We start from the raw sequence: 22,817 nt of genomic DNA on the forward strand, positions 1-22,817 counted from the left end.
GGGCTACACTAGTTGTTACAGTATTCCTCTTTATTCTACGTATTGACTTTATTTTTGCAGGAGATGCCAATAGTAGCTCTAAATTTCATGAACATGACTCCATTATACCATTCAGAGCTAACAATGTTTTTTTTCCCCACTAGAGGGCACTCATCCTCATTGCTAGGTAATGGGTCATAGTGTTCTGTTCTAAATTTGATGTTTTTTGTGTCGTCTTTTTGGCATAATACGGTCACGTAATAGGCTCATCCAGGGATACCCAACCACGGGGCCAGAGACAGGTACCGGTCCGAGGCATATTTGTTACCGGACTACAGAGAAATAATAAATAATTTGTTAATGACCGCAATCTGGCCTGTGCCTCTTGACTAATTTGAGTACATATTTGCGTATGTCGCCTTCTAATGGTTGGCCGCCACTACTGAGGTGTTTGCACACCTATATTGCAGCCCAGCGCCAGTAAATGTAAACAGTATCGTTAGCTGCTGTTGGCGTGTGTACTGTGGGTGGAGAAGTTTTTGGACAGCTTTTTTACAGGGAAAAGGCCACCTGTTGAGCCAGAAGAGGAACCTACAACCAAATCTATTCTGCATAATGCATGGCTATAAGCTAGCAAGTTGGGGACCACCGATTCACATAGATTAAGGTGTGCTGAGAGAGAGAGAAAAAAATCAGACATTGTAAGCAGTTACTAATAACTTTTTTACTTGAGTAAATTTTTGTATGACTACTTTACTTGAGTTATATTATTTATAAGTAACGCTACTCTTAGTTGAGTTAAATCTTTGGCTAATCTATCCACCTCTGCTTACAACAGCAGCACTTTGATTCTGAGAGCAAGATCAAGAACGTTTTTCTTGTGTTTAAAATGAAAAAAAGAAACTACATTCAGTTGCCTAATACAATGTTTACATTGTTTTAGCAATAATCTTTAGAGAACAAGCAAATAATTTTGACTTTGTTTTAATTGTAACCCTTTAATACAATGTTCTACTCTTTACTGGTTTCTGCTGCATGCAGTACGCCTACTGAATGTGTATAATATCCATGTCAAGTGGATAGCTTGCAGTTTGTTCAAATCTTTCTTTCAATATTACCTCACTCTCGAACCCATTGTTTGAGAAAATGTTTAGAAGTTTTTATTATACCTAATTTTATTAGACATAAGTTTTATATTTATTTCCATAAGTTTATAAAATTTATAAGTAGGAGTGGGAACCTCTTAGTACCTCACGATACGATTTGCGATACAAAGCTCACGATAACGATGATCTGACGATACAACGATTATCGATAGATTGGTCAGGAAATATTCTAGGATATTCTACAAACAACTAATGAACAGAAAAACAAGCTTCTGCTGTGAATTGGAATGAGTATATCACTAGTAGACGTCCATTCCATTTGAACTGGGAGTGTGGCAGCGAATTAACATTCTGCCATCCCTCCTACTTAAAATGGATTGAACGTCCATGGCTGGTAGTGGCAGCCAATGCCAGGCAGTGAGGTAATTTTGGGCCATTTAAGGTCATTTACCTGTTCATTTTCAGTTACTTCCTGTTGATTCTGGGGAATTTTATGGGTCTCTTCCTGTTAATTTTGACTTACAGAATTTTCTCCAGTTAAATGTGGAGAAGACAGAGGTGATCATTTTTGGGCCAAAAAAGGAAAGGTCAAAGATAAGCAGCCAACTTAGCACAATGTCACTTACAGCTACAAATCAAGTCAGAAACCTTGGCGTAATTATTGACTCAGACCTAAAATTTGATAGCCATCTAAAGTCCGTCACTAAATCCGCTTAATACCACCTAAAAAATATAACCAGAATTAAGGGGCTTCTGACTCAACAAGACATGGAAAAACTTATGCATGCATTCATTTTCAGCAGATTGGACTACTGCAACGGTATATTTACAGGTCTTGATAAAAAATCAGTCAGGAAGCTGCAGCTAGTACAGAATGCTGCAGCCAGAGTCCTCACAAATACAAGGAAGCTGGACCACATTACACCGGTTTTGAAATCGCTACACTGGCTTCCAGTGAGTCAAAGGATAGACTATAAAATACTACTGCTCGTCTACAAAACACTTAATGGCCGTGGACCAAAATACATGCTTGACTTGTTAGATTCCTATGAGACATCAAGACCCCTAAGGTCGTCTGGAACGGGTCTTCTGCATGTTCCAAGAACAAGAACCAAGCAGGGTGAGGCAGCATTTAGTTATTATGCTCCTCACCTCTGGAACAAGTTACCCGAACGTCTGAAGTATGCTCAAACTGTTAGCTCCTTTAAATCAGGGCTAAAAACGCTTTTGTTTGGCACTGCATATCCATAACTGTCTATATATTTCAACCTACCTGCCTTCTATTCCTCTTGTGCTTATCTCCATTGCTGATTTCAATGATTATTAGTAGTAGTAGTTTTTGCTTTATTTTTATTTTTGTTTTATTTTTATTTATTTATTTTTATTCTGTGATTAAATGCGATCTTTTGTCTTGGTTTTTACGTCGTGTTGATTTAAATGTGATTTTTATGGTCTTCATGTGATGTAAAGCACTTTGAATTGCCTTGTGTTGAATTGTGCTATATAAATAAATTTGCCTTGCCTTGCCTTGCCTTGCCTTACAGAACAGGAAATGACCTGGGAATCACCCAAATGAATAGGCAGTGACTCAAACTCAACAGAAAATGACCTGTAAATGCCCTCAAATGAACAGCAAGTGACCTGTAAATGCCACTAAAATCGGACAGAATGACTGTAAATGCTCTGGTTTCGAATGAACGAACGTTCCCAGTCTAAATGGATTGGGCGTCGAGCACCGTCACAGCAGCCTTAGAGTTAACTGAGACACTATTATGGTGGAAGATTTTGGTAGCATCTTGTTGGTTCATTTTTATTATTTTTTTTAGACATTGACACCTTTTCAAAACGATATCACAATTCTTGCCAGGAGCATATCAATAACCTTTTGGGATACAAATTATCATGATATATCACCATTTCGATATTTTTTCACACCCCTATTTATAAGTGATGCAAATAAATCTGCCCAAGTCTGACAAAGGCAATACTGATATTTATGAATTATTCCGCTGTGTTTTTGTATCGCAAATGATTTCATAAGAAAGTCCTAACACCATAATTGCATTAATTTGCTTTCAAACTGGTCATTTTCAGTTGTTTTTTTAATGCTTTATAGAGTTATATCAACCTTATTAGCAGAATTTACTGTCCAATTACCCGAGAAAGTGGGAATTAATGTTGCTTTACTTTAACCATGTCCGATTTACATGCTATTTAGTGCTTTTTCTACACTTAAACTAACAGGAATTTCTTCCCATTTCATCCCAAAGGTGTTTGACGGAGTTGAGGTCAAAGCTACTGAAACGTTCCCTATCCAAGTACATTGGTACCTCTACATACGAATTTAATTCGTTCCAGGACCTTGTTTGTAAGTCGAAATGGTCGTATGTCGAGCAGGATTTTCCCATAGGAATACATTATAATTCCATTAATTCGTTCCAAAGCCTAAAAACATACACTAAATTCTTAATAAATACTGCTGGCACTGTTACAAATGGCAATTAAACATAGAAAAACAAATAAGTTATAAATAAATAATTCAGAATAATATAATAATAATAAGAAGAATTAATAATTATTCCTGTAAATAATGTAACGAATCGGATTCTAATATGGCGGACACTTTTTACTGTCCCTGAACGCACCGCGAAGGTGACGTCTCAGTGAGATAGGTCGGTGCGGAAGAGATAATACTTTCGTTTTCTTGAGAGCAGTCAACTGCTTAAGACAATGGGCGTTTTGTGTTGGATAAGTTCTTAAATAAATGATAAAATCGTGACGAAGCTGGCGATTTCCTTGGCAATGTTACCACAATAATAATTGTCACCTTAACTTATAAATAGTGGCGAACGGTGGTCGGAAGAGGACCATGGAGCTATTGTTGAGCCAGTTCAGGGACGCGCACCCCAAGCTCATATTTTTCTATAACTTGCATCTTCATTTCAAAGGTAAGCATCACTTTTTTCCTTGTTTCTCCAACTGTATCAACTTTTTTTGAAAACTGTGTTGATTTCTCACACAAGAAAATCCACCGTGCGTTCGTTTGCAGTGTTGTCATGTCGTCGTACTTCGAGCAACTCGTCGGATGTAGAAACAAATGGCGGCTCAAATTTTACGTCGGATGTCGAAAAGATCGTGTGTCGAAGTGATCGTATGTAGAGGTACCACTGTATACTGTTACTTCCTGGCATGCGGCTGACTGTATGGAGGTAAGAGGAGACTAAGAGCAGCAACATTGTAGGATAATTAATCATGGGCACGTCTAATAGTAAATCATATTCCGACCGCATTAACTTAATGCTTGCCATTGACAGTTATAAACACAGCAGAGCTGCTCTGAAAATGAGCTGATTTTACCTAGACCACACAATTACTTTAGCATTTACCACTTACAACCCTCAGACTAAAGAAACACACCCGTCATGCGGCTTTAAATAGAGCATACGACACCAGAAAAAAAGTCTTAAATGGCATTATTATGTGAATTAGAATCATATTTTGAGACGATTCGACCATATACAACAATTTAGCAAAGCGCAGATGACGAGAAATGAGTCTTTTAATCTGCCGGTTAGCCACGCCTACAATTATAGGGCTTTAGCGTCCCCAACAGGTGGATGACGTCAGCGGTAGACTAGGCTCATCGGTTTTACTATTCAGCCCATTGAGGGGGAATTGTTCAGAACGAGGAAAACGAGACGAAGAGAGCTGCAAAATGTCATTGTTTCAGTCTCTCTACTCCCAATATTTTTACAGGATATTCTTTTTATCCAAGTATTTTCCCCAATAGCTATATAAATGGCTTGAGAAGGACCCGTCAGCCCGTCGAGGGGGAACTATTCACAATGAGGAAAACGCGACGAAGAGAGCGGCAAAATGTCATTGTTTCTGTCTCTTTACTTCAATATTTTTACAGGATATTCTTTTTATCCAAGTATTTTTCCCCAATAGCTATATAAATGGCTTGAGAAGGACCAGTCAGCCCGTCGAGGGGGAACTATTCACAATGAGGAAAACGCGACGAAGAGAGCGGCAAAATGTCATTGTTTCTGTCTCTTTACTTCAATATTTTTACAGGATATTCTTTTTACCCAAGTACTTTCCCCAATTGCTAAATAAATGGCATGGTCATGACAAATAACTTGTGCTAAATGGAATATAAAATAATAAAAATCCATTTATCCAAGACGACATGGCAAAATTACTCCATAATGGTCAAAACAGTCGACTTTACCTTTACTGTCACACCTGCCGAACGATATTTTATGACACCTAAATCGGACATATGTCATTTCCCTTCCCCGGCTTCGGAGAATGTAAACAGACCAGAAGGAGTGACAGCTAGCCGACATGCTAACCCGAACCGAGGGATGTTTCAAAGTCTTCGAAGTGGAAAATCACACATTAACTAGCCTGGATTATTTGACATGACGACCCGGTTGTCGAGTTTCTTTGCGGATCGGCAAACCGCCCGGCGGAGAGCAATTTACAGTTCGTTCCCTGGAGGAGGGTGGCTGGAATTGTTGTGTAGCTAACGCGCTAACAGCTAACTGCTAATGAGCATGAGGATAGCTTTTTACATGCCTATTAATGATCAAACGTAAGTAGTCCTTTATTTAAAGGAATTTTATAGTGTTTACTTTGTAATCACTGTATTCGTATTTGACATAATACAAAACAAGATGTTTACTCACTTCCTTGTAAGTCCAATGGTCCCACAGTAAATATCCACGGTGAATGGGAACCTTTTGAAACTCCAAAAAGGCGCATACGCCTCTCCCGCATAAAGAATGATTTTTCTGCAGCCGTTTGGCTGGCGTGATGCAAAAAATAAAAGTATTAATCCGCAAAATCAGCTGAATCCTTCGTCCTCATACACAACAGTACACTGTAGCGTGAAGAGGACGTCTTCTACCGTACACGTCACAGCGCCCTCCTCCTCAATGCGAGACCGAAGCCGGAAGTCACTCATTTTCCTGGCGCGGGATTCAAAAAACTAAATAAATATAGCGATCGCTTCCACACACATCCAAGCGGTCCATATCATTCAGGAGCATAAAATACCGCGTGTATTATGAAATAAACATGCTTTTTCGTGTCACAAGCACTTTATTAAAGGTAACTTTAAAATGACAACAACATTTTTTACATTATTTTATATTTTTAATTATTTATTATATGTCCACTAAAGATTTTTGCAGTCTCCTGGCATGCTATCCATAAGGTTTCTACTCTCTTGTTGCCATTTGATTCTGTCATTCTATCAACCAACTAGCACAGCACCAGAAAGCTAGACATGATAATCAATTCTGGTTGTGATGTCACACGTAAAAAGTGGACGCTCCCCGATGCATTATTTTGGCTGGAATAACTATGAAATGGTAAAAAAAAATAAAAATAACAGCCAGATTTAAGTGCCAAATTTGTTTTCCACATGTAAAATTACATTATTGCAGTCATTTTGCATTTCATGACATGGTCACCATTTTATAGTACCTTTAATGTTATTTCATAAATGAACTCATTGTCTGCCATTGACGGCGCTAGACATCCAATCCATATGAGGAGGGTTGCAGTAAATGAACGGATATCAACCCTCCCACTTCAAATGCATTGGACGTCTACTAATGATGAACTAATTTCAACTCACAGCTGAAGGATGATTCGACGCCACATGATTGAATGTCTTATCAGTGTTGTTTTCGTCAACGATGAAGATAACGGAATTATTTTGTCAACGAACACTTTTTTCATGAAGATGAGGAGACGATAACGAGCTAAAAACGTGTTTGGGAGACTAAAACGTAACGAGCCTAATGCCAGTTTTCGTCCAACGAGACGAGATCAAGATGAAAATGTTCACGTTTCTGTCACATGTTCACATTGTGTGAGATTTTATGTGTAGTTAGCACTCATGTGACGTGCTGCCTCCACACCCTCCATCAGTGCAGGGTCCTGTCCACTCTCAAAGCTTGCACACACGGTAATATTTGTTGTCTTATCTTGGCAGAGAGAATATGCAATGTTGCTTTGGCCTTTAAAGTCTGTGCTTCGTGATCATCACTGGGATGTGTGCGACTAGTCATTTAATCGTTCAACCGCCTATTCATAATGAAACGTTTTGTATTTTAGTAGTCAATTAAAGACAGCATCATGCATCAGCATCATCTTGAGCCCCTTTAAAGAGCGTATGACACCAAAAAGCATGTTTATTTCATATTTCACGCAGTGTTTTATGTTCCTGAATGAAATGGACCGCTTGGATGTGTGTGGCAGCGATCATTTTATATATTCAATTTTTGAATCCCGCGCCATGAAAGTGAGTTACTTCCAGCTCCATTATCGGGTTTAGGACGAATGCGAATGTGACGTCTCCCGGGTCAGCGTTTCACAATACAGCATTGCTTCATAGCTTGCAGGACTGCGGATTCAGCTGATTTTGCGGAATAATTTGTTTATTTTCCGCATCACGCCAGCCAAACGGCTGCAGGCTTTGTAGCTGCATCAGGGAGAGGAGTTTCAGAAAGTTCCCTTTCACCCTCGGAGAATGGCCAAAACAGGACCAATGGACCAATGGACTTACCAGGAAGTGCGTAAACATTGTGTTTTGTATTATGTCAAATACTGGGATCATGGCACACGTTTTAATACGTAGGTGGCTTGCATTTTGTGGCTGACATGCTCCTTGTCCACTCGGCGAACGACCGGCGGCTTGTCGCACATCCCCCCGCTGGTAGAGCACTATACTCGGCTTATTGCCCTCTTCATGTGCCCGATGTTCTGTCAAATTTTCCACCCGATCAGAAATTGCAACTTTATGTTAAAAATGGCCGCGATGGGCATGTAGAAAAGCTCTCCTCAGACACATTCTGCCATGTTAGTTGCACAAGAACTGCAGCCGCTCGCTTATGACTCTCTCGCTGTTTACATCTTCGCTGTGTAGTAAAGCATTATTTTACGCCATATTCGTGTTGACCATGTGGCAGCTACACGCTCCTCCGACGTCGGCTGGTTTGTTCGCCGGTCATTGTCCAGGTGCTTCCCCGCAAACGAGCCCTTTCCCTCTGCCCTCAGCAGGGGAACAACGAGCTCTAACTTGCTTGCTGCCGGGCGGGTTGCCGATTGGCGAAGACAATCGACAACCCCGCCGTGGCGTGAAATGATCCGGGCTAGTTATGTGTGATTTTTCGCTTCGAAGACTTTGAAACATCACTCAGTTCGGGTTAGCATGTCAGCTAGCGATCACGCCTCTTGGTTTGTTGACATTCTCCGAAGCCGGGGCAGGGAAATGACAAAAGCCCGACTAACTTCGGTGGCATGAAATATCATTCAGGAGGTGCGACAGTAAAGGTGAAGTCGGCAGTTTTGAACATTATGGAGTAATTTTGCCATGTCGTACTGAATAAATGCATTTTTATTATTTCATATTCCATTTAGCACAAGACTGTTATTTGTCACGACCATACCATTTATTTAGCTATTGGGGAAACATACTTGGATAAAAAGAATATCCTGTAAAAATATTGGAGTAGAGAGACTAAAACAATGACATTTTGCGGTTCTCTTCGTCGCATTTTCCTCGTTCTGAACAATTCCCCCTCAATGGGCTGAAGTGTAAATCAGATGAAACCATTCTTCTGCTGACGTCATCCTCCTGTTGGGGACGCTAGAGCCCTATATTGGTAGGCGTAGCTAACCGGCACATTAAAAAACTAATTTCATGTCATATGCGCGTTGCCATGTTAATGTATATAGTCGAATCGTCTCAAAATATGATTCTAATTCACATAATAATGCTATTTAGACTTTTTTTTCGCCTGTCGTACGCACTTTAAGAAATATGCTGAACTCCAGTTCAGTCCTGGGATTTAAATGGGTAGCCCTTATGTCTGAAAGCAAATTTCCAGGGTCGACTGACACGGAGATGACGCGTCCTAGTATATGGTCCGGGACTTCACCGGTACGTGGCGTGCATGAAAGCAGCTGAATTAATTCCCCGGTGACGGTGCAAAGGCTGATGACGGAAATAGCATGGTGGGCCGATCGTCATTTCCTCTTTCTTCGCAGTAAGACGAAAAGGTGTAAACAAACATCGCAATTAGCAACATGGCAAACTGAAAAGATAGAAAAATTCAACTGGAAACATGAAAAACTGGAAAAAATTAATTTGCTAGTTAATCTTAGAACCAAGGAAAAGACAGCCCATCGTCCATCTTTGGAAATGTGTGGTTTATTTTGTTGCCTTTGCCGACCAAAAAGGACATAATGTCCGGGTTATAAACTCCTCTCCCTCTCCCTCCACTTTTGCATTTTCAACTTTTTATTTAATATGTGTATTGAATTGCAAGTTTTTTTGCTTATAGACTAGTCGACTACAGGCCTGTCGCGATAACAAATTTTAGTAGGCTATGTTTTCTCATAAATTATTGCCGATATGCGATATTATTGTCAATTTTTTTTTTACCAATTCAACTATGAATGTAGTGACAATACATCCTAATAAATCACAAATTCAAATGAAATAAACTGTTATTCTTAAATAAAACACAAACTATATTAAAAGTAATATTTAGGGAAAAAAACCACACAAAAAAATCACAATTCATAGCGAGTCATTTGAAAGCTAGCTAGGTGCAGAATATGAAATAGTTAGAAACCCAATGCCATCAAAAGTGTTGATTTGATCCAAAATGATTGTTGTCTTGTCCTGCAAAGTTTTGAAGCCAAATTATTCATTGCCAATCAGATTTTTCATAATGGGTGTCATTTTAAAGCTATTCTTAGAGTAGAATCTGAAGTATGTGATGAACTCCAGAAATCCTTATTAACATGTTGAACATGACGTGCCTTTATTTTGAAATCTTTACCAGAAGTACGTTCGCTAAGCCGCTAACCGTAAGCTTTTGTTTTGGCGAAGACTGCCAATGTTTTATAGCAAGCTAAAGTTGTTAGTACATTGTCTTTTTTCCATTAGCTTCAATGTAGCGATGCTAACGTTTTACAATGTCTAATATAGATTAGGGCTGTCAAATTTAATGCGTTAACGGGCTGTCATTAATTATTTAAATTAATCACGTGATAATATTTAACGCATTTAACGCATGCGCGGAATGACCAAAACAGATTACAATGACACACTTGAGAGCTAAGCGGCAGAGAAAGGTGTCTTGCTTTGTGCTTTTTCTTAACAAAGGTATACCACACGCAACGTGCTGGCACTTTGTTTCTTTATTAGCACATTCAGCTTCAACATTAACACAGCTTACAGCTCTCGGCAGGCCGGAACTCTTAACTCACTCCTGCATCATGTGCGCTTCAAGGTGCACTTCAAGGTGCCTCGGATAATTCTATATCCGAATATTACAAAAGGCGAGTGGACACAGGCGTTCATTGGACCGCGCCGTTTATTGGCATAAGCGTCGGCAACTCCTTCACAGCAAACATAAGTATCATTTAGTGAAAGCACAACAAAAATAATTCATTCATTCATTTTATCTCTCAAAAAAAATAATGTTCACAAAAAGAAAAGCGCTTCAATCTGTATTAATGAGGCCCTATTCTCACACAGTTAAACAACAGTGCAAAGAGAACTGGCATTCCCAATCAAAATAGCGATGCAACATACACATAGAACTTACGCAAGACTTTGGTCAAACTCTGTTCAAACATTTCGTTTAGTTCAACAAATATATTGGATGGCAATATTTATTCACAATATACACACTATCAGAGGTCAAGTACATTGTGAAGCCAACACTCAAATGACGTGAATTACAATGGATGGACCAGTGAACAGGAACTACGGCGTCAGTCGAGGGACAAAACACACTATTTGGCTTCATTTCTAATTTAATTTAAAACTCGCCATTGACACCTTGTGGTGTATTTAGTGTATCTAGTTTATTTTTTGATATAAAATTTTACAAATTTTATTAAAACGAAAACATTAAGAGGGGTTTTAATATAAAATTAGTATAACTTGGACTAACATTTATCTTTTAAGAACTACAAGTCTTGTGGATCCCTTTAACAGAAAGAATGTTAATAATGTTAATGCCATCTTGTGGATTTATTGTTAAGATAAACAAATACAGTACTTATGTACAGTATGTATGTATGTATGTTGAATGTATATATCCGTCTTATGTCTTATCTTTCCATTCCAACAATAATTTACGGAAAAATATGGCATATTTTAGAGATGGTTTGAATTGCGATTAATTACGATTAATTAATTTATAAGCTGTGATTAACTCGATTAAAAATTTTAATCGTTTGACAGCCCTAATATAGATGTGTTTCCTTATTTTGTATGTCTGAACTTTAATTCTACGGCGTGTTGATGGCCAATAAACATGTGTGGAAGGAACCGGAGTCTCATATGCACTCAACAAGCACCTGTGTTGAGTGCAGGCAGCGCACGCACCCACAAATGTATGCATGCACGCGGCGATAAATCGCAGCCGATAGATTATCGGCCTCGTTTTTATTTACCGTGCGATAACTTTACTTTTTGCATATTGCGACAGGCTTAGTCGACTAGTCACAAATAAAATCATTTGAGACTGGTCGGCAGGGAAATAAGTCGAAATTCTCATCCCCAATCATCACACACTCAATGTAACTCGTAGCGTTAGAATAGCATTCCCGTTTGTGTTAGCATTAGGGTAATGCTAACGGCAAGCGTCCTCTTAAACTCCCATTTTTTTTAACATACAGTTTGTGGCGTCCAGGTTGGTATAATTAATTGAGAATAATGTAGTTTTCCTGCTGAGTGTGTGTTATAAGTTGTTGTTGTCCTTGTAGATGCTACAGTATGTGCTCGTCTGTCAATGTTCATCCGAAATAGTTGGAAACCTTTATTTATTCAATTTTAAGTAATTTTTGTTATTTTACAGACGAAAACATTTTTAGTAACCGTCGACCAAAACTAGACAAAATTAGTCATGAGTTTTCGTCAACAAAAACTAGACGAAGACAAACACATTTTGAAGTGACTAAAATATGACTGTTAAGTATTATCATCCATAAGACTAAGATGAAAATTAAAAGGCCTGCCAAAACAACCCTGATATCATCGTCAATGGCACTGAAAGAGTCCCGCCCCTCTCTCTGTCATGTCTTGCGTATTTCACTTATAAAAATTATGGTCAAGATGTTGATATTTCACCACGAGGTCCGTCCTTGGAGTCACAAGTGAAATAAAACAAGCTTCCCTTCTTGTGAAATTCATGCTTAAGAAATCGGAGGTGCGCGTCCACCATCATCTCTCACGAGGAGGATGGGGGGGCTGTGCTGGTGCTGTAGGAGGCTGCTAATAACAGCTGCCAGATGTGCAGAGTCCCCCGGGCCCGCGCACATTCTCACAGACAATGGAATGCTTGTGAGGAGCCCCGACAGGAAGTGAGGTCAGGGCTCGTGCCCCCTCCCTTAAACTATAAGTGCCGATGCAGTGGACAAACTCTTGAGATTGTCCCGTCATAAAAAAGACGCTCCGTAAAGTGGCACCGTATTCGCAACCTGAAACGCGTGAACAAAGAGTCCTAAAAAAAAAAGCCTGAGTACTTTCCACATACCAGCTGTTGTGCGGGGGCGGTAGGGAGGCTGAGTTGCACAATTTGGTTGACGTTCTCACCAGAGTTAACCACGGGCAGACACGACATGAGTCAAAGTAGACTCGTCTGCAGGTTTTTTTCCATTTCTGCTGGTGAACTCTCGCTCAGCGTCGCAGGTGGATTCTAACGAGCTGCAGGCTGCGGTGTATAAGTTCATAAATGCTCTGATGTCACTCAGCCAGGTATGAGTAAAACTACCGTCTCGGAGGGAATACTCCGTGTTTAGTCATAACTAGGGGGAATCCACCCAAGATCATGAGATTTCACTTCAAATGGATCGGAGACAATGAGTTGAAGAACTAGGCTTTTCTCAGACCAAGATATTGCATGTTTGTTAGCCATTTTCCCCCACGTGCCAACATGCTTTGGCACCTAAAACTAGTTTAATTCCCTTGTTTTCAGTGTACATCTACTAGAAGTAAATGAAATTATCTACCATTGCTTCAAATAAATTTTACTCAGAGTTCTTGAAATAAGAAAAATAGCTAGCTGAAAATATTTTAAACAATAAATGAGTATATTTAATCTTAAAAAAAAAAAAAAAAAAGCTTTAACATGTCAGAAATGTTCCTAATTCAAGGATAGATATTGTTCAAAAAATTTTTGAAAGCAAATTCTTCTTGATTTAGTTGAAAAATTACCAACTTTTAGATGTATACAGTGGGGCAAATAAGTATTTAGTCAACTTACCAGCTGTGCAAGTTCTCCTACTTGAAAAGATTAGAGAGGCCTGTAATTGTCAACATGGGTAAACCTCAACCATGAGAGACAGAATGTGAAAAAAAAAAACTGAAAATCACATTGTTTGATTTTTAAAGAATTTATTTCTAAATTAGAATGGAAAATAAGTACTTGGTCACCTACAAACAGGCAATATTTCTGGCTGTCAAAGAGGTCTAACTTCTTCTAACGAGGTCTAACGAGGGTCCACTCATTATCTGTATTAATGGCACCTGTTTTAACTCATTATCGGTATAAAAGACACCGGTCCACAACTTCAGACAGTCACACTCCAAAATCCACTATGGCCAAGACCAAAGAGCTGTCGAAGGACACCAGAGACAAAATTGTAGACCTGCACCAGGCTGGGAAGACTGAATCTGCAATAGAAAAAACACTTGGTGTAAAGAAATCAACTGTGGGAGCAATTATTAGAAAATGGAAGAAGTATAAGACCACTGATAATCTCCCTCGATCTGGGGCTCCATGCAAGATCTCACCCCGTGGCTTCAAAATGATAAGAAGAACGGTGAGCAAAAATCCCAGAACCACACGGGGGTACCTAGTGAATGACCTACAGAGAGCTGGGACCACAGTAACAAAGGCTAGTATCAGTAACATAATACGCCGCCAGGGACTCAAATCCTGCACTGCCAGACGTGTCCCCCTGCTGAAGAAAGTACACGTCCAGGCCCGTCTGCGGTTCGCTAGAGAGCATTTGGATGGTCCAGAAGAGGACTGGGAGAATGTGTTCTGGTCTGATTAAACCAAAATAGAACTTTTTGGTAGAAACACAGGTTCTCGTGTTTGGAGGAGAAAAAATACTGAATTGCAACCGAAGAACACCATACCCACTGTGAAGCACGGGGGTGGAAACATCATGCTTTGGGGCTGTTTTTCTGCAAAGGGACCAGGACGACTGATCTGTGTAAAGGAAAGAATGAATGGGGCCATGTATCGAGAGATTTTGAGTGAAAATGTCCTTCCATCAGCAAGGGCATTGAAGATGAGACGTGGCTGGGTCTTTCAGCATGACAATGATCCCAAACACAGCCAGGGCAACAAAGGAGTGGCTTCGTAAGAAGCATTTCAAGATCCTGGAGTGGCCTAGCCAGTCTCCAAATCTCAACCCCATCGAAAATCTGTGGAGGGAGTTGAAAGTCTGTGTTGCCCAACGACAGCCTCAAAACATCACTGCTCTGCAGGAGATCTGCATAGATGGATGGGCCACAATACCAGCAACAGCGTGTGAAAAGCTTGTGAAGACTTACAGAAAACGTTCGGCCTCCGTTATTGCCAGCAAAGGGTACATAACAAAGTACTGAGATGAACTTTTGGTATTGACCAAATACTTATTTTCCACCATGATTTGCAAATAAATTCTTTAAAAATCAAACAATGTGATTTTCTGTTTTTTTTTTTCCACATTCTGTCTTTCATGGTTGAGGTTTAACCATGTTGACAATTACAGGCCTCTAATATTTTCAAGTGGAAGGAACTTGCACAATCAGTGGTTGACTAAATACTTATTTGCCCCACTGAATGTATTGTATATGTACACTGCTGGCCAAAAGTATTGGCACCCCTGCAATTCTGTCAGATAATGCTCAATTTCTCCCAAAAATGATTGCAATTACAAATGCTTTGGTAGTAATATCTTCATTTATGTTGCTTGCAATGAAAAAAAAACGCAAAAGAATTTTTTTTTTTAATCATTATCATTAGACACAAAACTCCAAAAATGGGCCGGACAAAAGTATTGGCACCCTCAGCCTAATACTTGGTAGCACAACCTTCAGACAAAATAACTGCCAACAAACGCTTCCGGTAGCCATCAATGAGTTTCTTACACGAAAAATAGCCGCCCCGCTTGAAATGTCCCCCCTGCTTGAACTAATAAATGTCATACCTGTGTGATTGTCATTGGGATATGGTCGTGAAAACCTGTAGACTAATACATTTCTGTTCAAAGATGGTTATGTGGCCTAGTCCACGATTTGTTCCTAAAATACAGTACTACTATTTCGTGTAATTTATTTTATTTAAAACTGATTTTACAGTCGTAAATCCATTACTGTAATGCGTCCATGAAAACATTTGATGTTTCCGCCTCAATAAATAAGCGCTCCCGTCAATTCAATTCAATTCAATTCAATTTTATTTGTATAGCTCTAAATCACAACAACAATTGCCACGTTTACATGGAGCCAAATATTCCAATTACAATCGGAATATTTGTTCAAACCGAATAAATGTGTTCCATATAAACACCTAATTCGGAATGAACAGGCCCAAACCGAATGGAATTTCGTTCCGATTCACAGGGGTGGAATATTCCTTTTCCCAAACCGATTAGAAGTAAAATTATATCATGTAAACAGGGAAGCGGAAGGGTGTCTGGTTGCGTTCTTTCTGCGCATGCTCCGTACTGACGTGGTGACGTCACTTGGTGACGTAAGTAACGTCACTTGCAACATGGCTTCCAAGCACACGCACAGCGCACCCACACAACTTTTTAAATGAACGGCGTATCATTCTGAAGTTTTGTTTCCACTCGAAAAGTTAAAACAGCAGCTGATCTGACGATCGATCTCCATGTTTTGCAACGTGACGCTTTGTTTTGATTAATCTGCGCATGTCAGACGGCAGTTGCCAAACGTCCTTTCGGAATAAAGGCAGTCACATGTAAACGCTGGATCGGAATAGATGAAGTGACATGTAAACAGCTGATGTGAAATTTCCATTCGGAATGATTTGAATCGGTATGAATAAAAGTCAGCATGTAAACGTGGCTAGTGTCTCAAAGGGCTTTCCAGAGGCAATATGATACACAATCAGAAACAGCAAATGAAGCAACAAAGATGAATAAATAAATTCAAGTCCTGGGTTTCCCCCATCCTTAGACCCTCCATGTCGGCAAGGAAAAACTCCAAAAAAACTCCAGTCTTCGGGAGAAAAATGAGAAACCTTGGGGAGTACCACAGTCAGGAGAGATCCACTCCCAGGACGGATAAACAGGAAGCCCCAGGACCGCTAATAGGAATTAGCAGGCGAAGTTACAGTCCGTAAAGATGCAGTGGAGTAAAGGAGTGAGAAGCGGTCCATCTAGCCAGATGAGACGGGGGTAGCAAGAAGGACGTCCATCCAGCGTGGGGTCCGGAAAGTCAGGAGGCTGCAGCTGAAAAATAGCCCCTACCCAGTGGGGAGGGGGGAAAGGGGACACCGGGTGACTAGTGATGAAGAGACTAGATATTAACATTGGAAAATAGAAATAAAGTAAGATAAGTAGTAGGTAGAGTGAGAAAAAGGAGATAGAACTCAGTGGCTGTACTTCCCCCAGCTTTATAGCTTCTAGTGCAGCTTAGACTAAACTTTGAGTCTACTCCGACTTCAACTAGCCTGACCATAAGCTTTGTTGAATAGGAACGTTTTCAATCTAATCTTAAATGTGCAGACTGTCTCGGCTTCTTTAATACTAGCTGTAAGCTGATTCCATAAAACAGGGGCTTGGTGGCTAAAGGCTCTAACTCTGACAGTACTTTTAGAAACCCTGGGAACTACCAGTAGACCTGCATTCTGAGAGCGGAGTGTTCTGTTGGGGCGGTATGGAACAAGAGCATCGGTGAGATAAGATGGCCCCAACCCATTTATGGTCTTAAATGTAAGAAGGAGGATTTTAAATTTAATTCTAAACTCGACTGGAAGCCAGTGAAGGGCCTGGAGCACAGGGGTGATGTGCTCTCTTCTATTGGTTCCTGTTAAAAGTCTTGCTGCTGCGTTTTGGACAAGCTGAAGACCTTTTAGAGAACTTTTAGGACAAGCTGCAAGTAGGGAGTTACAGTAATCCAATCTCGATGTAACGAACGCGTGAATGAATTTTTCTGCATCGCTTTTAGATAAAATATTTCTAATTTTGGCTATGTTGCGCAGGTGAAAGAAGGCTGTTCTGCAGGTTTGTTTAATGTGAGCTTTAAACGATAAGTCAGGGTCGAATAAAACCCCTAGGTTTTTAACTGTGGTGCTGGAGGCTACACTTACATTGTCCAGAGTGACTATCTGGGCAGTTAAAGAGTCTCTCACACTTTTCGAGCCTATTATAGGGACTTCTGTCTTTTCAGGATCAAGTAGAAGATAGTTAGTGCTCATCCAGGTATTATATCTCGGACGCAGGTGCTTAGTTTGTCCAGTTGGCTGATCTGCTCAGGTTTAATTGATAAATACAGTTGTGTGTCGTCAGCGTAACAATGAAAGTTAATGCTATGTTTTCTGACGATATTACCAAGAGGAAGCATATACAGCGTAAACAAGATGGGCCCGAGGACCGATCCTTGCGGCACACCATTACTAACTCTAGAGTATTGTGATGATTGCTGGTTTACATTGACAAACTGGTACCTATTAGATAAATATGATTTAAACCAGCAGAGGGCTGCTCCTCTAATGCCTATGTCACATTCTAATCTCTGCAATAAGATATTATGGTCAATTGTGTGAAAGGCTGCACTCAGGTCCAACAGAACCAGGATCGAGACTAATCCAACGTCAGCGGCTAGTAACAAGTCATTAGTTACTTTGACTAATGCAGTTTCAGTGCTATGATGAGCTCGAAAGCCAGACTGGAAATGTTCAAATAAACTATTGTCCTGTTGGTGCTGACAGAGCTATTTAATTACCACTCTTTCAAGGACTTTGGAGAGAAATGGTAAATTAGAGATAGGTCTATAATTGGCCAAAATATCAGGATCAAGAGAAGGTTTTTTCAAAATCGGTTTAATAACTGCATATTTAAAGGACTGCGGCACGTGGCCAGTAACTAATGAAGTATTTATTATATTTAAGATAATATCAATAGTTAACGGCAGGGTCTCTTTAAAAAGTTTGGTTGGGATCGGGTCTAGGAGGCAGAGTTGATGGTTTGGAGGACATTATAATTGAAATTAAATCAATTTGGTCTACAGTGGTAAAGTTATTTAATATTTTAGAGGGGTTTATAGGAGATTCTGAATTTTTAGTCTGCACTTTATCAGACCTAATATTTGGAAGTAATTCATTTATTTTATTTCTAATAGTTGCGATTTTAATGTTAAAAATTTTTAGGAAGTCATCACAGCTAAGGGTGATTGGTATATAAGGTTCTATTGAGCTGTGACTGTTTGTCAGCCTTGCTACAGTGCTGAACAGAAACCTAGGATTATTTTTGTTTTCATCTATTAAGGATGAGTGATATCTGGTTTTAGTCGTACGCAAGGCTTGTTTATAGGTCACTAAACTGTGTTTCCAGGCAGAGAGAGTGTGCTCTGTGTTGGAACGGCGCCAAAGTCTTTCTAATTTACGTGCCGATTGTTTAAGAGAGCGTGTTTCAGCATTGTACCAGGGAGAGGCTCGTCTTGGCTTGACAAACTTTAATTTGGGGGGAGCGACAACATCGAGGGTAGTACGAAGAGTAAACATAACACTATCAACAAACTCGTCATTAACAGCAGGGCCGGGCATTATTTCTTCATAATCAGATGACATGGAGGCAAATATTGGCTGGATTATCTGTTTATACTCTGAAACAGAGCGATCACATAATGTCCTTTTCATCTGAGTTCTGGTCAATAGTGACGGAATATCTTTAAGCACAAACTGAAAGGTAATTAGAAAATGATCAGACAGTACAGGGTTGTGGGGATGGACACTAAGATCACTAATCTCCGTACCGTAGGTTAAAATCAGGTCCAGGGTGTGCTTGTGACTATGAGTTGGTTTATTTACATTTTGAATGAAGCCAGTCCCATCTAATAGGTCATTAAAAGCCTTACCAAGAGAGTCGCCGTCATCATCAACATGTATGTTAAAATCCCCTACAATTATAATTCTATCCCAGTTTAGCAAAATACTGGATAAAAAGTCAGAGAAATCTAACAAAAACTGTGAGTAGGGACCAGGGGGACGGTAGACCACTCTGAAAAGAACTGGTTTTTGGTTCTTTGAGTTAGCATCTATGATTGATAGTATTAGACTTTCAAAGGAGTTATAAGTATAATTAGCTTTACTTTTTGGGCTCATACCTAAACAAGAATGTGATATTACTGCCACCCCTCCTCCGCGGCCCGTGCTTCTAGCTGGGTGAAAATTGATGTGACTTGGGGGTGTGGATTCATTAAGTCCAACAAAGTCATCCTGCTGAAGCCAAGTTTCAGTCAGGGCCAAAATATGAATATTATAATCCCCAATTAAGTCATTAAATAACAGAGATTTGGGCGAGATTGACCTGATGTTTAATAATCCGCATTTTATATATTTATTAAGAGTTATTTTATTTTCACTGCTATCAGGGGCTATATGTATTAAATTCTTTGGTCTTGTTCCTATAGTACTCTGTTTTCTCCTGTTCACTATACGAGGCACAGACACAGTCTCTATCTTCTGTCCTGAATGACAGCTCGGAAAGAGGCGAGTGATCACTACTAACAGAGTTGTGTTTTACACTACAACACTGCGCCCGGGCCCCCACTCTGAAGTGTCACTTTGGGAGACTAAGGCTACGTTCATACTACAGGTCTTAATGCACGAATCCGATTTTTTGTCATATCCGTTTTTTTGGCGTGCCCGTTCAGACTGCCTTTATCCATTGAGACCGTTCAAGTATTACGCATGCGCACTAATTCGCAGTCCGACACCCGCTAAGCAAGAAGACCTGCATGCGCAGAACCATCAAAACAAATGACAGACGTCATCCGTCATTCCAGGGATATCCTATTTTGCTTTTCAAAAGGTGGACACAAATAACAGACATAAATAATCCCCGTTTTGGCAAATATTCAAAGTTTATATGGATCGATAGCATGCACGCACTGTCCGTGCACGTCACACACACATACGGGCAGTTTGTCCCGACTCTCGGCCGTGGAGGCAATGTTGAAATATTGCTCACTTGGAACAGAGAGAAAACTGAGCATTCTCAGGCTGATCCTCAACCCATTTTTATTTTTTATGACTGTTGTCAAGCTCAGCTCTTCCTCAAAAGCCGTGTTCACTGCAAGCTAGGCGCTAATAACGCACAGGTGCATCGCTACGGTAACGACTCTCTCGCTATTTGATGATGTAATTGCTGCATTAAATCCGATTTGCGTGACTGGACAGTACAGACCGCCGCGACAGTCTGGAAAAATGTGGCCCAGATCGGATTTAGACCACATACGAAAGTGACCCAGATCGGATTTGAAATGGTCCCGTTCTATGCGACTTGTCACGTTCAGACCGTCAACTTAATGCCTCACTCGAGTCGGAAAAACACGAAAAAATCGGATTCGTGCATTAAGACCTGTAGTATGAACGTAGCCTAAGTTTGGCAGCCAAATTTCGAGTTAAGAGAGCAGCACCGTCCCAAGTCGGATGAATGCCGTCTCGGCGCTTAATTCCGGACTTGCCCCAAAACGCGTGCCAGTTATCAATAAAGACCATATCGTTTTCTGGGCACCATCTAGACAACCAGCAGTTAAATGATGAGAATCTAGAGTACATCTCATCATTGACCAAATTAGGCAGAGGACTAGAGAAAGCTACGGTGTCCGCCATCGACTTAGCAAGTTTGCACACCGAGGCTACGTTTAATTTAAGCACCTCAGACTGTTTCCGCCGGGCGTCGTTACCGCCTGCGTGAATCACGATACGGCGGAACCTCTTCCTTCTGCTTTAAGAGCCTGAGGTTTCCTTCGATGTCACGACTCTGGCCCCTGGGTAACATCTGACAGACACCGCCGGGTGCTTCACGTCTCTAACTATGGAGCTTCCAATTACGAGAGTGTCTGGTTCAGCCAGTGTGTCGCTGAGGGGGGCAAACCTATTGCTGACGGGAAGCTGCTGGTGCACTAAGGTTGTGCGTTTACCACTACGCTTCCCCCGTACAGTCACAAATCCGTCCTTAATTTCCCCCGGCTGCACAGGGCTTGCTGGGGGGCTAACTGCGCTAGCACTGCAAACACGACCTGCGGGCCCTGCTACTACCTGGCTATAGCTCGGATTAGCTTTCGTCTCTAGAGTGCAGAGCCGTGCTTCTAGCTCAGAAACCCTGGTCTCCAGCCCTGTGACTAAGCTACACTTCCTACAGCTACTACTGTCCTTGACGAAGGAGCCAGGGTGCTCGCTATACATACAGCACACTGAGCAGAAAAGACGGGAGGGAGAAGGCAGAGGGCTGGCCATGGCTCGGATAAGCTAGGCTAGCAAGATAGAGCTAAAGAGGAGAGTAGAGTAGTTTTAATTCACGAGCAGGCGTTTATGCTGTTAAATCGTGGGATAAAACAAATTGAGGAGCACTAGGAGAGCCGAACCTGCTAGGATCGATTCTCCGATGTGTCCGTGGGATAAAACAAATTGAGGAGCACTAGGAGATTAGCGACAAGTATTAGCGCTAACAAAACAATACACTCACCGGATGTGACGTCAGCTCGATGTTTTGACGTCAGGGGGGACATTTCACGTGGGGCGGCTATTTTTCGGCACACACCGGCCCCTCGTCGAACCGCTGATCAGGTTTCATTTTACAATCGTGACAACGGTGACGCTCAGCTGCCCCAATGTCGGTTTATATTTGGGCTGGTGCCGATTTTGGGTACCCGACTCCTCATTGTGATATAAACTGGAGTATGACTGGAAATTTTGTGGTCTCAGGACGAGCTCTGACGCACGGGACGGGACCATCAAATATGGATCTGGCGACTGGATCGACAGAAGCTTTTCCAAATAACGGCTTTTATGCAACTCATCCAATGAGTTTACAGCAGACATGTCCAAAGTCCGGCCCGGGGGCCAAATGCGGCCCGTGGTCAAATTTCATCCGGCCCCCAGCCTCTGTCATAAAATCAATAACGTCTGGCCCACACACAGACTTAATAAATTGGTCAGCAGTACTGCTACCAGCATATGAAGTATGTTACACACTAAATGCTGCTCCTCATTTACCCACGAAAAGGCAAGATTACCACCCCGTCCCTTTACTTCCAATTTTCTAAAATGGCGACAATCATCAAAAAAAGAAAGTTGACTGCGACGGCTGGCGCTTCAAGGATAGGTGGAAATTGGACTTATTTCTTCACTAAAATACGCAAGTGTTTGCCTTATTTGCAAAGAGACGGTCGCTGTTTTTAAAGAGTTCAATTTGAGGCGATATTGCTAAACAATACACGCTGACATGTACGACAAGATTACAGGCAAGATAAGTAGCGAGAAATTGAAGCAACTTGAAGCTAATTTAATTTCACAGCAGCAGTATTTCGCAAGAGCCCGAGTCGACAGAGAACGCCACAAAGGCTAGTTGCGAGATTGTTGGAATTATTAGCAATAAAAAAAAAATAATAATGAAGCAAATGTGACGCACAGAATGGCTTGCTAAAATTTGCTTAAATATATT

Source organism: Corythoichthys intestinalis, chromosome 16 (genome assembly GCF_030265065.1).
Source record: "Corythoichthys intestinalis isolate RoL2023-P3 chromosome 16, ASM3026506v1, whole genome shotgun sequence".
NCBI lineage: Eukaryota > Metazoa > Chordata > Actinopteri > Syngnathiformes > Syngnathidae > Corythoichthys > Corythoichthys intestinalis.